General features: G+C 39.1%; 1 long non-coding RNA gene and 1 pseudogene across 5 annotated transcripts in view; one reads left to right on the top strand and one right to left on the bottom strand.

Moving 5' to 3' along the window:
• The window catches only part of LOC140600235 (uncharacterized), a 90,474-nt gene that overhangs the window by 5,510 nt on the left and 68,354 nt on the right, over nucleotides 1-16,610 (top strand). The gene's annotated exons all lie outside the window — the stretch shown is intronic.
• LOC140600587 (U6 spliceosomal RNA) lies at nucleotides 8,388-8,461 on the bottom strand (annotated as a pseudogene).

Genomic DNA, 16,610 nt, shown 5'->3' with positions numbered 1-16,610 from the left:
TTTCTTTGGTGTTGAGTTTGATAAGTTCTTTATAGATCTTGGAAACTAGCCCTTTATCTGATATGTCATTTGCAAATATCTTCTCCCATTCTGTAGGTTGTATTTTAGTTTTGTTGACTGTATCCTTTGCTGTGCAAAAGCTCCTTATCTTGATGAAGTCCCAATAGTTCATTTTTGCTTTTGTTTCTTTTGCCTTCGTGGATGTATCTTGCAAGAAGTTACTGTGGCCGAGTTCAAAAAGGGTGTTGCCTGTGTTCTCCTTTAGGATTTTGATGGAATCTTGTCTCACATTTAGATCTTTCATCCATTTTGAGTTTATCTTTGTGTATGGTGAAAGAGAGTGGTCTAGTTTCATTCTTCTGCATGTGGATGTCCAATTTTCCCAGCACCATTTATTGAAGAGACTGTCTTTCTTCCAATGGATAGTCTTTCCTCCTTTATCGAATATTAGTTGCCCATAAAGTTCAGGGTCCACTTCTGGATTCTCTATTCTGTTCCACTGATCTATGTGTCTGTTTTTGTGCCAGTACCACACTGTCTTGATGACCACAGCTTTGTAGTACAACCTGAAATCTGGCATTGTGATGCCCCCAGATAGGGTTTTCTTTTTTAAAATTCCCCTGGCTATTCGGGGTCTTTTCTGATTCCACACAAATCTTAAAATAATTTGTTCTAACTCTCTGAAGAAAGTCCACGGTATTTTGATAGGGATTGCATTAAACGTGTATATTGCCCTGGGTAACATTGACATTTTCACAATATTAATTCTGCCAATCCATGAGCATGGAATATTTTTCCATCTCTTTGTGTCTTCCTCAATTTCTTTCAGAAGTGTTCTATAGTTTTGAGGGTATAGATCCTTTACATCTTTGGTTAGGTTTATTCCTAGGTATCTTATGCTTTTGGGTGCAATTGTAAATGGGATTGACTCCTTAATTTCTCTTTCTTCAGTCTCATTGTTAGTGTATAGAAATGCCACTGACTTCTGGGCATTGATTTTGTATCCTGCCACGCTACCGAATTGCTGTATGAGTTCCAGCAATCTTGGGGTGGAGACTTTTGGGTTTTCTATGTAGAGTATCATGTCATCGGCGAAGAGGGAGAGTTTGACTTCTTCTTTGCCAATTTGAATGCCTTTAATGTCTTTTTGTTGTCTGATTGCTGAGGCTAGGACTTCCAGTACTATGTTGAACAGCAGTGGTGAGAGTGGACATCCCTGTCTTGTTCCTGATCTTAGGGGAAAGGCTCCCAGTGCTTCCCCATTGAGAATGATATTTGCTGTGGGCTTTTCATAGATGGCTTTTAAGATGTCGAGGAATGTTCCCTCTATCCCTACACTCTGAAGAGTTTTGATCAAGAATGGATGCTGTATTTTGTCAAATGCTTTCTCTGCATCCAATGAGAGGATCATATGGTTCTTGGTTTTTCTCTTGCTGATATGATGAATCACATTGATTGTTTTACGGGTGTTGAACCAGCCTTGTGTCCCAGGGATAAATCCTACTTGGTCATGGTGAATAATTTTTTTAATGTACTGTTGGATCCTATTGGCCAGTATCTTGTTGAGAATTTTTGCATCCAGGATTTTTTTTTTAGCTTCCCGAGAAGGGATTACTGGTAGATGATATGATTGCAAATGTCTGTATAAATCTAGTCTGTCTAAATCACTTCAGATAGACAGTCGTACAGACACACACGCTACACAAATTTTTGAAAGTTTTATCTATGTCAATTTCATTGTACTTTTTGGTAAACTGAGCATTTAAGTTGTTACTGTGAAAGGGATATCATACCATGACCCAGGAGGATGGCGAAAGGTTCTCGTGGCCAGGTGTGTGTCCTGTGTGTAAGCCGCACAGCGCCACAGGTGAGCAAGGGCCATTAGGATGAATGAGTAGCTCCTGGGGAAGCTGGGACTTGGTTCTGAGAGGATTCAAGATTTTCTGAAAGATTGGAAGGACAGGTGGGCTGGATGTGATTGAAGCTCCACACTGGGGTAGAGGTGAGGCAAGATGCACCAGAGAAGGGTGCCCCACGGCTAAGGAAACATCTGGGTTGGATCTTGGTGCTCTGCTGACCAGGTCCTACTACATGTGGGAGTCCATGGACGTGGTAGCCAGGAAGTAATGAGCCAGAGGGGAACCCCCTCGCCCTGGTCCCCTTCGCGGTCTGGAGGACAATGTCTCTAAGAGGGCTGGTGTGAAGAGATGAAGAGCTTCTTAAGAGGATGCGTACTTGGGGCCTAACGTCTGGGTCTGGCAGCAGCATTGGTATTTTATCTGACCAGCTGTGTACTTAAAATGTTTCTGAATTATGATTCCTCCCTTTAGAAGGGGCCTGGACTCCATAGTTTACTATAGGTTCAAGCACTGCCTATTGTCTCATTTTTAATAACTTCACTGAGATATACAGTTGGCATGAGTTTGAACTGTGTGGGTCCACCTTTATGCAGAGTTTTTTGGATAAATTCAGGGCCGTACTGTAATTCTTTTCCTTATGATTTTCTTAACATTTTCTTTTCTCTAGCTTACTTTCTTGTAAGGATACAATATGTAATACCCATAATATACAAATGTGCGTTAATCTATTTGTTATCAGTAAGGCTTCCATCAACGGGGCCATTGGTTAAGACTTGGGGACGTCAAAAGTTATGCCTTTTGGATATAAGTTTGGATTTTAGACTGCATGGCGGGTTCAGCACCCCAACCCCCTGCATTGTTCAAAGGTCAACTGTAATCAACATGCAGTAAAAAATGTACTGTTTTAGAGTGTAGAATTCAAAAAATAAATAAATAAAAACGTAGAATTCAGTGGTTTTTATCGCAGGGTTGTGTGTCGATCACCGCTGTGGGATTGCAGAACCCTTTCATCACCTCAAAAAGAAACTTTGTACCCATTAGCAGTCAATCCCATTTCTCCCTCTGCCACTCCCAGCCCCTGGCAACCACAAATCTTTTGTTTCTATGGATTTGCCTATTTTGGACATTTTCCATACTTGGAATCATACAACTTGTGGCCTTTTATGTCTGGCATCTTTCACTTGGCATAACGTATTTCCAACGTTTGTCCATACAGCTGCATAAGCTTCCATTGTATGGGTACACTGCATTTTGTTGATCTATAAATTGGTGGACATTTGGCTTGTTTCTGCTTTTTACATATTATAAATAATGCCAATATGAATATTTGTGTATAAGTTTTTGTGTGGACATATGTTTTCCATTTTCTTGGGTAATATTCCTAAAAGTGGGATTACTGGCATTACTGTATGGTAACTCTGTGTTTAACTTTTTGAAGAACTACCAAACTGTTTTTACAGTGGCTGCAGCATTCTATAATCCTACCAGCAATGAATGAGGGTTTTAATTCTCCACATCCTGGTTGACATTTATCTTTTTTTTTTTTTTTTTTTTTTTTTTATCTTAAGGGGTATGAAGCAGTTGTTTGGTTTTTCATTGTGGTCTTCATTTGCATTTCCCTAATGTCCCTTGATGTTGAGAATCTTTTGTGTGTTTATTGGCCATTTGTATAGCTTCCTTGGAGAAAAGTTTATTCAAATCCTTTCCCATTTTTAATTGGGTGTCATTTTAATTGTTGAGTTTCTGAGTGGTTTATGTTTTGGATACAAGTCTCTTAAATGATTTGCAAATGTTTTCTCCATTGGGTTGACTTTTCTTTTTTTGATGGTGCTCTCTGGAGCACAAATTTGAAAGTCCAATTTACATAAGTTTTCTTTAGTTTCTTGTGGTTTTTGGTATCATACAAATCATTGCCTAATCCAAGGTGATAAAGATTTACACCTTTGTTTTATTTGTAAGGGATTTGTAGTTTTCACTCTGACATTTAGGTTGCTGATCCATTTTTAGTTAATTTTTTGTTAAATGTAAAGAAAGGGTCCAGCTTTATCCTTTTGGATGTGGTTATGGAGTTGTCTAGAGCTGTTTGTTGAAAAGACTATTCTTTCCCCCATTGAATTGTCTTGGCACCCTTGTTGAAAATCAGTTGACCATAGATGTATGAGTTTATTTCTGAACTCTCCAATCTCACTGACCTTTATGACCTCTATTTTATGCCAGTACTACCCTATTTTAATTCACTGTAGTCTTATAGTAAAATTTGAAATCAGCAAGTTGGAGGCCTCCAGCTTTGTTCTTTCTCAAGCTTGTTTGGCTCTTCTGGGCCCCTGGCATTTCCATATGAGTTTTAGGATCAGTTCAGTTTTGGCAAAAAAGGCATTTGGGATTTTGAAATGTACTGTGTTGACACTGTCAACCAGTTGCGGGAGTGTTGCCAGCCAGTTTAAAATGATTTGTTCCAATCCATGAACATGCACTGTCTTTTTATTTGTTTAGATCTTCTTTAATTTCTTTCAACAACATTTTGTGGTTTTCAGTGTAAAAGTCTTACATTTTTTGCTATACTTATTTCTAATCATTTTATTGTTTTTGAGAATGGGATGGGAACAGGGCAAGTTAAAATACCACAGAGCTTACTGTTCTCACAGAGATTCAGTCATTTTTACTGAATAAATGCTCTTCCAATTGTTGTAAGCCTTTGGTTAATTTCCAGAGTTTTGAAACAGTTGATTTTGAGAATTTTTGTTAGTGTTCTCATTTCTTTTACAGAGAAATGGATTTTTATAATTCTTTTCTCTGATGTGCTAGAAATCAGAATTATCCATTGTTTATATCATTGCCTTTCTTAGATTACCTGTCTGGTCTCTGAGGATATTAGAGATACAGAAGCAAGTGACTAGCAAATAAGGAGGTATGATACAGAAATTCATTGTACCATGGGGCGTCTTGGTGGATGTCATATATTAACAGATATATTGGGCCCAAATTCTCATCACTGAGGTCACAGACAGAGTGGTAAAACTAGGTCTTAGAAGTTGTTCCTCAGTGAATTAGAAGTGAGAGGGCAATGAGTGTCTAATAATAAGGCACATTTTTCATGTTTCTTGGAGGAAGCTCACACGAGAAAGACTATTATTAAATCCCAAATCTAGGAATGACAAATGCATTTCAAGTGTCAACTTTAATTAATTCATAATACTAATCTGGAGCTCAGTGTTAAGAAAATTCTGTGATCATATGTGGCCTTAGTGCCAATCACAGTATTGATCAGGTCCAGCCAGGAAATAGTGGCCACTCAAATTGGGTGAATGAGGAGAATTTAATAAAGGGAAGCTGTGAGCAGAGCTAAAGGAAGTCTGTAAGGGAGTGGTGCTAAACATAGGACAGAAATTGTGATTCCTACTCCCAGGCCTAAAGGATCTTTAATAGGATTGATTGAAGAAATGAGAGTTTTAGTGCTTAATCTAGAGTTCTTTTTTTGGCCATTTTTTAGTACCGAATATGAGATTTCTTGTAGTAAAATCAATACTTTGTCCTTAAAAAGTCCAGAAGTTCTTTTTTTAAAAAAATATTTTATTTATTTATTCATAAGAGACAGAGAGAGAGAGAGAGGCAGAGACACAGACAGAGGTAGTAGCAGCCTCCCTGCGGGGAGCCCATTGCAGGACTCGATCCCAGGACCCCAGAATCATGACCTGAGCCAAAGGCAGACTCTCAACCACTGAGTCACCCAGGTGCCCAGAAGTTCAGAAGTTCTTAACTAAAAAGGCTCGGGAACATTTTTAGAGCAAAACAAATACAATTTATTATTAGCTTTTATCAAACATTTCAACTTTATCTAATATAGTGAGATTCCACATTACCAATGATTTTCCTATAGATGTCCTGATCTTGCTCAATTTTCACAGTAAATAAATCCCTATTGCAAGGTTTGAGAGTCCCCAAGCCCATCCTGACTTTTGACATCAAGCTTGGGGGTTGTCAAGACAACCCTCACATTCAATAATTTGCTGGAAGGACTCACAGAACTCATGAAAAGCTCTTATACTCACAGTTATGGTTTATTACGGTGAAAGGAGGATATGCATAAAAATCAGTGGAGAAAAGAGGCACATGGGGCAGGGTCCAGGGGAATTCCAAGCATGAACTTCCATTTGTCTTCTCCCAGTGAAGTTGTGAGTAGTGCTAACTCCTCTCAGTAATGTGTGATGATACACATGGACTATTGCCAATTAAGATGCTTGAGTTTTGGTGTCCAGAGTTTGGTTGATTTTTTTTAAAGATTTTATTTATTTATTCATGAGAGACAGAGAGAGGCAGAGACAGAAGCAGGCTCCCTGTGGGGAGCCTATGCAGGACTTGATCCCAGGACCCCGGGATCACGCCCTAAGCCAAAGGCAGATGCTCAACCACTGAGCCACCCAGGCATTCCATGTCCAGAGTTTTTCAGTGAGCTTGGTCATATAGCCATAGTTGGCCATTCACCTGGCTGACCTGAGTCTCCAGCCCCTCCAGAGGTCAAACCACTACTGTGTGGCCCAAGACTCTTCCCCTTCACCAAAAATTGCATTGTCAGTGTAGACTTTCTGGTAATGGCCCAGGGTCCTCAGATAAACAAAGATACCCTTATCAAGCAGGGTATTCCAAAGTCTTAGATGTTAACTCACAGAAGTCAAGGGCAAAAGCCAGACTTCTCTTTGGGTAAGGTTAATCCTTCACTATACAAGCATGCACTGAGGTTATAGAAGCCTAATATGAAAACAGAATGGAGGAAACCCTACAGGCAGGCAGACATTGATAGGGATTTTCCTTTTGTCCTTTAGCTCAGTGATATTTTTTAGTGTATAGAAGAATTACTTGATACAAAATTTTGAATACTGGACATCATGGACTATATTTTAAGGAATTTTGACTTTACAGGCTGACTCTTAAAAATACCTTCTCAATATTCCCAACTCCTTGCAGAGTGAGACACATAGACTCTTGCTGCCTTAAAAAAAAAAAAAAAGCAAAGCAACATACAATAGTACCCTAAAAAAATTAAATTGTTTTTACAGAAGAATTTAATCTCGAAATTTGGTTTCTGTTAGTGCCGCAATTAAGATACTAGCCATGAAAATGTGCTAAGTCGTACATTTTTTCAATTAATTTGCTTATGATTGTGAAACAAATTGCTGGGAACTCTGGGAACCATTTTTGGGGTATCTCTTTCTGATGTAAAGTTGACTAGAGAATGGGGAAATTATGTGTCCTATAAAATTACTTAAGAATAAAACATTTGGGGATCCCTGGGTGGCGCAGCGGTTTAGCGCCTGCCTTTGGCCCAGGGCGTGATCCTGGAGACCCGGGATCGAATCCCATGTCGGGCTCCCGGTGCATGGAGCCTGCTTCTCCCTCTGCCTGTGTCTCTGCCTCTCTCTCTCTCTGTGTGTGACTATCATAAATAAATAAAAATTAAAAAAAAAAAATTTAAAGAATAAAACATTTGGGGATCCCTGGGTGGCGCAGCGGTTTAGTGCCTGCCTTTGGCCCAGGGCGTGATCCTGGAGACCCGGGATCGAATCCCACATCAGGCTCCTGGTGCATGGAGCCTGCTTCTCCCTCTGCCTGTGTCTCTGCCTCTCTCTCTCTCTCTCTCTCTCTCTGAGTGACTATCATAAATAAATAAAAATTAAAAAAAAAAGAATAAAACATTTGACTTTCTTAATCTTACAGAATTAGAAAGTTTACAAAGTAATTTGAAGAAAACTTTATGACAGTTTTTATTACAAGTAAAATGCAACGTGTTTTCTCTATTTCTCACAAAACTTACTCCTTCAGAAGTGTTCTATGTAGTTACTCATCTTTGATGAGCATGTAACAGACCTGGGTTCTGCATTCTGAGCTGAAATATTGTAGATCACCTTGATATAATTTATCAACAAAAAGCATTTTCCCCATAAATCTTAATGAATTAGCAATGAGTTTCTGTAGTGGAAAGGGTTTTTTTCTCCTTTGTTACCTTTTGATTGATAGCCTGTCCTTCACAGGAGCCATGTTTGAGGAAAATAGTGATTCTCACTAATGGTTACATGCAGCTTCTCCCTCTCACAGTGTGAAGACAAATAACAAAATATATTAATACCAATAAATATTTTTTGTATGGCATGCCAGTAATTAACTTTGCAAATTTGCTCTTCAAAAAAGAAAGAAAGAAAGAAAGAAAGAAAGAAAGAAAGAAAGAAAGAAAGAAAAATAACCTTTGTTACACAATAGATCAATAGTTGCCAGACTATGATTTCACAGACTAGGAAAATTACCAAAATTTTGGGAGGAATTGATATAGAGTTGCCAAGTATTTTCTTTTGCCAAATAAAGACACTATGAGAGGAAAAAAGTCCCCTAGAACCTAATAGCAGGATTATTTCATGAACGAACATTTTTGGAGTTAATATATAAGTTGATCAATATGTTTTGCTGATTTATTTTTCTTGTTTTTCTGCTTACATCTTACTTTTTCTGTCCAGGTTCCAACCTAACCTTTTGCACATGATCCCTGCACAGGGGCCGTGCTCATTTTCCCTGTATCATTCCAATTTTAGCAAATGAGCTGCCAAAGCAAGTACCAACCAGACCAACCTTTTAAATGACATCTTTCTGTAGTAATTTCATTGAAGGTCTGTGAGTCATGAACTCTATTCCTGTGAGTGATTAAACCCATAGAATCTGAAGCAGGATGCCTGTGTTTGAATCCCAGTTTTGCCGCTTCCTAGTTGTGTGACCTTGGCCAGTTACTTAACCTCCTTGTATCTTAGTTTCATCATCTCTAATACAGTAATATTAGTGGTATCTACGTCAGAGGGTTGTTGTACAGATTATGAGTTAAAATATATAAAACATTTTGAACAGTGCCTTGTAAAGTTGTATAGGTGCTTGCTATTATTGCTAACCTGTGTATGTCTGGCAAAGTCCATATTTTGTCCTTATTCTTGAATTATAGTTCAGGTAAGCATGGAATTCTTTTTTTTTTTTTTTAATTTTTATTTATTTATGATAGTCAGAGAGAGAGAGAGAGAGAGGCAGAGACACAGGCAGAGGGAGAAGCAGGCTCCATGCACCGGGAGCCCGACGTGGGATTCGATCCCAGGTCTCCAGGATCGCGCCCTGGGCCAAAGGCAGGCGCCAAACCGCTGCGCCACCCAGGGATCCCTCTTTTTTTTTTTTTTTTTTAACTTTTATTTATTTATGATAGTCACAGAGAGAGAGAGAGAGAGAGGCAGAGACACAGGCAGAGGGAGAAGCAGGCTCCATGCACCGGAAGCCAGACGTGGGATTCGATCCTGGATCACCAGGATCGCGCCCTGGGCCAAAGGCAGGCGCTAAACCGCTGCGCCACCCAGGGATCCCAAGCATGGAATTCTATGTTGAGCATTAATGCCTTTCAGCATTTTCAAGATATTATTCCATTTTCTTCTTGCATCTCTCATTGTGGCTGAGAAGTTCATCTATCCTTAGGGGCAGCAATCTCTTTTTCTCTCTGATTTGCTTTTAAGTTTTTCTCCACACATTTGATGTTCTGTGGTTTTATAATTCTGCACCCATGTGTGAATTTAATTTCATTTTTTCTAGCTCAAAACTCATTTTGCTTCTTCAAATTGAAAACTCAGATCTTTCTTGAATTGTAGAAAATTCTTTAAAAAAATTGTAGAAAATTTTCAATCATACGTTACAATTAGATTCTGATGCAAGTAGTTATAAAAAAACAACTCGGGATCCCTGGGTGGCGCAGCGGTTTGGCGCCTGCCTTTGGCCCAGGGCGTGATCCTGGAGACCCGGGATCGAATCCCACATCGGGCTCCCGGTGCATGGAGCCTGCTTCTCCCTCTGCCTGTGTCTCTGCCTCTCTCTCTCTCTCTCTGTATCTGTCATAAATAAATAAAATATTAAAAACAACTCTAGGGCAGCCTGGGTGGCTCAGCGGTTTAGCACCTGCCTTCAGCCCAGGGCATGATCCTGGAGACCCGGGATCGAGTCCCATGTCGGGCTCCCCGCATGGGGAGAAGCTCCCTGCTTCTCTCTCTGCCTGTGTCTCTGCCTCTGTGTGTGTGTGTGTGTCTCATGAATAAATAAAATAAATAAAATCTTTAAAAAAAAATAAAAAACAACTCTAAATCAAAGTGGTTCATATCAGATAGAATTTTGTTTTTCACATAGATTAGGCTCTCCAGGCGGTGTCTGATGGTGTCAGGGGCTCAAGGACCCTTCTGTTTTATTGTTCCACAATTCATTCTCAGAAAGTAGATTCTTTAAACAAACTTAAATCATACCATCTGCATTTCACCTACTAGGAAAGAAAGAGAGAAAAACTCTACCTCTTCCGTTAAAGGACATTTCTTGAAGTTGTACATCCCGTTTTGGTTACATCCCAGAACACAGTCAAGATGGCCAATCCAGGTAAAAAGGAAACTGGGAAATACTGTATTTATTCTGGGCAGCTGAGTTCTCAGCTAAAAATGGGTGATTCTGTGAAAATGGTAGAGGGGAAGATTGGCTATTGGGAACAGGTAGCAGTCTCTATCATAGTCATTTTTATTGCAGATTTCTCTCATATTCCCTGTATCATGTCCTTCTGGAACACTTAGTAATGTTCTGTTCTCTGTGCCTCTTTTTAATATTTCTTTTTTATCTTTTTGTGTTTCATTCTGTGAGATTTCTTCAACTCTGTCTTCCAACATATTTTCTTTTAAGCTATGTTTAGTCTATTGAGTTAAGTTTTTCTATTTTTTTAATCTATTGAGTTAAGTTTTGAAAAAAAATGATGCATTTTTTTATCTTTTGAATTTCTATAACTCCCCCCCCTCCCCGAAATATGCCTCTTATTTTTTTATGCTGTTCTGGTTTTTCTGTATGGATTTATTCTTTTATGTCCAGTATCATTTATGCTTACTTACTTTATAGTCTCTTTGCTCTGCTGCCTGTAATTCTCAGGGCATGAATTCTGCTAACCTCCTCCCCTGGAAGATACGTATTTTCTTTTTTTTAAGATGCATTTTAGAGGGAGAGAGAGCGAGAGCAAGCATGAGTGGGCGGAGGGGCAGAGGGAGAAGCAGACTCCCTGCTGAGCAGAGCACCTGATGGGGCTTGATCATGACCTGAGCCAAAAGCAGACCTTTAACCACCTGAGCCACGCAGGCACCCCTGGAAGATAGGTATTTTCCATCTCATCTTAGGTATTTCTTTCCATGATGTCTCATGTCCCCAGGATTGTAAAGTGTGACTATGGGGCAGCATTGTATTTATCTTTTGTCTATATTAAGGTCCTTCAATTTTCCCTGATTCTTCTGGATCCTTGGTTTAGTTTTTCTGTTGCTACCTTGGTTTGAATTTTCTGCACAACACAGGAATATACATGTGGCTCCCACTTGGTGCACAGCTTATTTTGGGAGGTGTGCTGTCTGGGAAGTAATCGGTTTGCTTTACCTCCTAATTCTCAGGCCGATGGGAGAGAGATTCTCCACTGTATATTGGGTTTCAACTCCCATTACAGCTCCTAAGCTCAACTTCTGATGCCACTTTGCCAGTTGCCTATTTAACCTTACCTCTCGATTACTACTTTGTAGTGTTCTCTTTATTTCTGGCACTTGAGGATTTCACTTTCTTGTTTTAGTGCTTAGTTGTGTATTTCAAATGTTTTTGTTTATTGAGCCTTTGTCTGTGTAGGAATGATAGGTGCTTCCCACATCAACTTAGTCCATCGTAGTGATAAGTAGTCTAACAAAGAGCATATTAAATCCCAGTGGTCATAAAGTGACAATCTCTTAATAAAAGTTTTGAAATTATTTGCTTTGATACTCCTTACACCATCCTCGTGTTTTCATTTGCAATGGGCCAGTATTGTCCTGTGCATTGACATTCAGGAATGAATGGACAGAGAGCACTGAGAAATTTAGGTTTTAGCCCTGGCTTTGTTGCTTGCTAACTGCTAACATGGGGAAATTACTTAAGTTCTCTGAGTCTATGATTTTTTTAAAGATTTATTTATTCATTTACTTATGATAGATTGAGAGAGAGAGAGAGAGAGAGAGAGGCAGGCAGAGAGAGACACAGGAGGAGAGGGAAGCAAGCTCCATGCCAGGAGCCCGACATGGGACTCGATCCCGGGACTCCAGGATCGCACCCTGGGCCAAAGGCAGGCGCCAAACCGCCGAGCCACCCAGGGATTCCCCCTGAGTCTATGATTAACTGAAAGATTGACATACACAGTATTATTTGCCCTGCTTCAGAGGACTATTGTAAAGATCCAATGAGATAATAGAGTGGAAAATGCTTTAAACCTTAAAGCACACAAAGGTTTATGTTATTATTAATAGCAATGTTAAGGACTGAAAACCATCAGTGCATTCATTAAGATATTTTTTAAAATATTAAATTTTATGAAGGGCCATGTTTTTTTGTTCGGTTTTCTTTGGTAAACAGAAAAAAATCCTCTATCCTGGTAAAAGCTATAATTCTATGAAACTACCTAATAAAGGAACTACTTGAAACCATTCGAATACTCTTGTGAAATTTAAGGGCACCATTTGTACCAATAGGCAGTTATAACTTTAATAGACTATGGAATTCATTGTGGACAGACACACCCTTAGCAGTTAAAAACAGGGCATTAAACCTGGAAATCATCATTGCATTTTGTTATTATGTGTTTTCTCAAACAATGGCTACTAAAAGTTCAATTACTATTTTGTAAGGAACCATAAACTTTTTTAAAATGCAGAAAATATGTCCTTAATATTTGAAAACGTTGAGAACCACCAATCTAGCCTATGGTAATAGTCCCTGAACTGGCCTATTTGACCCAGACCCTCCATCTCTCACTAAAGCACATTCCCTAAGACAGAAGGACTATGACAATCCTCAATAATGTTTACCAGTCAATTATGAGGTCATGAAAATTCATGATTTACTAATGGCCAAAGTACTAAGTTTGCAAATGATTTACTTAAAAGAAAATCAGAGAATGATTCAAGATGGCAGACTGATCATACACATCTACCACTTACTGCCCACTAAATCTCACAAAAATATATGTAAATAGATATTGATGATAAAATATAATTTAATAGCATTGGAAACCAGGGAAACCTACTATCAGAAGAAATAGATTTTTATTAAGTTCTGAAAGATATTACCAGAGGACAAATGTTTGGAGGAACAAAATTAAATGAAAGCAAAACCCAGGGGTGCCTGGGTGGCTCAGTTGGTTGGGTATCTGCCTTCAGCTCAGGTCATGATCCTGGGGTCCTGGGACCCCAGGCTCCTTACTGGGTAGGGGGCCTGCTTCTTCCTCTCTCCTGCTTTCCTCTCTCCTGCTTTTGCTCTCCCCCTCAAATAAATAAATCTTAAAAAGAAAAGAAGGAAGGAAGGAAGGAAGGAAGGAAGGAAGGAAGGAAGGAAGGAAGGAAGGAAGAAAGGAAAAGAAAGAAAGGAAGGAAGGAAGGAAGGAAGAAGATGCAGAGGCACCTGTGTGACTCAGTCAGTTGAGCTTCTGACTCCTAGTCTCTAGTTGTGATCTCAGGGTGTCATGGGATCAAGCCTCTCGTGGGGCTCTGTGCTCAGAATGGAGTCTGCTTGGGGTTCTCTCATTTTCCTTCTCCATCTGTTCCTCCCTCCACTTGTATACTTTCTCTAGAATAGATAAAATCTTAAAAAAAATAATAAAATAAAAAACAAGGAAAAAACCCAACATGTGGAGATGACTGCTGTAGAGGGAGGAGGGGATAGAACCACGAGCTTAAAGCTAATGGATATTAAGATATGGAAGGGGCCTTGGGGCATTTATCAACTTGGAAAATGAGAGAATTGCATGTGGAGCAGCAAATCAGTAACCTCTCCGTGTTCTGCATGCGCTAGGCACTGGGCAGCTGTGGATGAAGTGACTCATACACGAGGCCCAGAAAAGCAGGCCAGTGCTCAAGCAACTACTGACCTCTAGGAGGGTCATAAATCCCATTACACAAATCTTCTGATCCTGTCTGACTCATATCCCAACCCTGTCCCAAAGTCAGGTGCAGCAGACAGAAACAGTTTACACAGATAGGGATCTGAAAACCATATAATCGGAGAAGAGTATACAACCAAGAGTCACCAAACATTTGAGGGAAAAAAAAAAGTACAATACCAATAAGGTGAGGCATCATGCTCAACAAACAAAAACTAACAGAATTAAGAGAACAGAAAAAGATGTTAAGATGTTAAGCTTCATTACAATATTCTAACAGTGATAAGAAGAGCTATTATATCCAAAATATAGGAAGAGTCTTATGTATTTTTTATAAATATTTATTTATTCATTCATTCATGAGAGACACAGAGGCAGAGACACAGGTACAGGGAGAAACACACTCCCCGCTGAGCAGGGAGCCTGATGAGGGACTCGATCCCAGGACCCCAGGATCACGACCTAAGGCAAAGGCAACTCAACTACTGGTCACCCAGGTGCCCCAGGAGAGAGTCTTATGTCTTAAGGAAGCATTTATAGATCTTATAAATTAAAAATAAAATACCAATTAAAAATTGTTTTCAATAGACGGCCTGGTATAACAATTGACATGGTTGAAAAGCAAATTAGTTAGTAGAAAATTAACGTCAAGGGATTCTTGCATTACTTAGTGGTAAAATATCACAATGAGAGAAAAGTTAGAGCACATAGAAGATAAAGCCGAGTGTTCCATCATTCAGCTGGTAGCTGTTCCAGGAGGCAAGAGAGAGAATGGAGGGAATGGAAATAATAAAGGCTACAGAGTAAAATTTTCCAGAACTAAAGAAAGACAAGTACCCTCAAATAGTGTTTTCATTCTATGACCTCTAGTTTTGAGGCTTAACCATTCGCTTATTTATACTGCTGACTCTTACTCAGCTTGGTTTTCTTTTTTTTGTGATTTGTAATTTTTGTTTGTGACCTTACCTTTAGCAGGGACTGTTTCTTTGTGGATTGTGGAAATCTCTTTCCGGGGGGTTTGTATCTGCTTTAGTCAGGCACCTCAGTGATCTCACCAGCAGGACTAATTTTTGTGTGAATTTTGTGTCCTATGAGACATTCTGCATGTAAATTCATATTCCAAACTGGAATGTGGCACAAGCTTGAGGTTTTACTTCTCGACAAAGATTTTAACTGCTATGTATAGCTGTAGGAAGAGGCAAACTTGCTTGCTGTCTACCTGATTATACAAGCAAAGTTCTAGTCTGCCGTGTACTGATAGGCCAGCTCTTTGAGGGTTCTAGCTTTTTTTAAGATTTAAATTCAATTTGCCATCATCTAGTATAACACCCAAGGCTTATCGCATCACATGCCCGTCACTCAGTTACCCCAACCCCCTACTTACCTCCCCTTCTTCAACCCTCCATTTGTTTCCCAGAGTCAAGAGTCTCTCATGGTTTGTCTTCCTAATTTTTCCCCACTCAGTTTCTCCCCTTCCCCTGTGGTCCATTTGACTATTTCTTATTTTCCACATATGGGTGAGACCATATGGTAATTGTCTTTCTCCAAATGCCTTATTTCACTCAGCATAATACCCTACAGTCCCATCCATGTCAATATAAGTGGTAGGTATTTACCCTTCCTGATGTAATATTCCGTTGTGTGTGTGTGTGTGTGTGTGTGTGTGTGATGTCTTCTTTATCTATTCATCTGCCTAAGGACATCTCAGCTCCTTCCACAGTTTGGCTATTGTGGACATTGCTGCTATGAATATCGGGGTGCACGTGTCCTGTTGTTTCACTACATCTGTGTTTTGGGGGTAAATAGAGGGTTCTAGCTTTATACAGGTTTTAATCTCAACTCTACTTTGGAAGCCGTAAAGTTCCATCTCTGTTCTATTATGGATTAAAATTCAAGTCTTTAGCTTTTCAGACGTCTCTCCACATTTGCTATCAAATGCACATACACCCCCCACCGCCTTTCCCACACATACACTGAAGCTTGCATTCTTTTTTGCTCCAGTTCTGTTGTATATCTATACTCTGGAAGACTATGCAGCTCTGAAAATAATGAAGTAATCTACACATGTTGACAAAAGATCTTTAAAATATATATTGACACACAAATAAGCAAGTTCTCTTTTTTGGAACATGAGGGTTTCTCTGTCTTGTGAGCTTGGCTATATATTTGTTTGTTGGTTAGTTCATTTTATTCAGCATTTCAAGGTGTTTGTAATGAAAGGGGTTTGCTAGTTGCTTAATATGGTGTGTTGTAAGAACTGAAAGTCCTCTATACACAAATATATAATAATGGCATACATTCATTTGCAATCCATTAAAATTTCTTTAGTGGAAAAGAAAGCAATAAAGATACACCTATTGTCTTATCAACACTACAGAGAATAGTGTGCAACTGATATATTGCCATGGAAATTTGCTGAGCATATAAATACTCTTTTGGCAGCAGAGAGACATTCCACCTACTTCCACTTGTGTACAACAGAACATAGCTTCTGATAGATACATTTTGGCACACCAAACGTGCCAAATAGAATGGCTGATAGAATTAACCACACCAAACTCATCCAAAAAGCAAAGATTGAGTTAGTGCTAGAAGTGATCTAAGTAAAATAGAAAACAACTTAGGAAATATTTTTATATTCTAGGTACCCATATGTTCTTGAATTAAGTGTGTGTATGTCTGCTCACGCACACATTTGTGTAACTACCACAAGAAATGCTTTCAGACTTTTCACACTCTTTTTTTTTTTTTTTTTTTTTTTTTTTTTTTATGATAGT

Source organism: Canis lupus, chromosome 11, assembly GCF_048164855.1.
Source record: "Canis lupus baileyi chromosome 11, mCanLup2.hap1, whole genome shotgun sequence".
In the NCBI taxonomy this organism is placed as follows: Eukaryota; Metazoa; Chordata; class Mammalia; order Carnivora; family Canidae; genus Canis; species Canis lupus.
Note: the sequence above shows the minus strand (reverse complement) of the source record. Positions and strands in the feature narration are given on the sequence as shown.